This window comes from Oncorhynchus mykiss, chromosome 5 (genome assembly GCF_013265735.2).
Source record: "Oncorhynchus mykiss isolate Arlee chromosome 5, USDA_OmykA_1.1, whole genome shotgun sequence".
In the NCBI taxonomy this organism is placed as follows: Eukaryota; Metazoa; Chordata; class Actinopteri; order Salmoniformes; family Salmonidae; genus Oncorhynchus; species Oncorhynchus mykiss.
In genome coordinates, this window is record NC_048569.1 from 81,920,507 (window position 1) to 81,921,512 (window position 1,006).

The window sequence follows — 1,006 nt, forward strand, 5'->3', positions numbered from 1 at the left end:
CCAACCCTAGTTCCACCCACCTCACACCCCTAGGACGACTCACCTTAGACCAACCCACCTCACCCTGCTTTAAAACATAAAAAGTTCTGTTAACTCAAATGGTTTGAGGAAACCAATTGACTTGACTCCTTTGAGTAAAACAACTCATTTGTAGTTTTAAAGTTAACAGTACTCAATTACAACCCAGACCATCCACCTCACCCATCAACTTGCATGGCAACAATATGGTGCACTTTACCAACATGTGGTATTATTATATTGTTATTATGTTATATGCCATTTAAAGCAACATACACTATTGAGATACACTAGTGAGTCTTCACAATCTCTCACACACCTGCCCACACACTGTGTGTGCTTCTCAGAGGGAGTGTGTGTGTGTCTCAGAGGGAGTGTGTGTGTGTCTCAGAGGGAGTGTGTGTGCTTTTCAGAGGGAGTGTGTGTGCTTCTCAGAGGGAGTGTGTGTGTGTCTCAGAGGGAGTGTGTGTGTGTCTCAGAGGGAGTGTGTGTGCTTCTCAGAGGGAGTGTGTGTGCTTCTCAGAGGGAGTGTGTGTGCTTCTCAGAGGGAGGGTTTGTGCTTCTCAGAGGGAGGGTGTGTGCTTTTCAGAGGGAGTGTGTGTGCATCTCAGAGGGAGTGTGTGTGCTTCTTAGAGGGAGTGTGTGTGCTTCTCAGAGGAAGTGTGTGCTTCTCAGAGGGAGGGTGTGTGCATCTCAGAGGGAGTGTGTGTGCTTCTCAGAGGGAGTGTGTGTGTGTCTCAGAGGGAGTGTGTGTGCTTCTCAGAGGGAGTGTGTGTGTTTCTCAGAGGGAGTGTGTGTACTTCTCAGAGGAAGTGTGTGTGCTTCTCAGAGGGAGTGTGTGTGTGTCTCAGAGGGCGTGTGTGTGCTTCTCAGAGGGAGGGTGTGTGCGTCTCAGAGGGAGTGTGTGTGCGTCTCAGAGGGAGTGTGTGTGCTTCTCAGAGGGAGTGTGTGTACTTCTCAGAGGAAGTGTGTGTGCATCTCAGAGGGA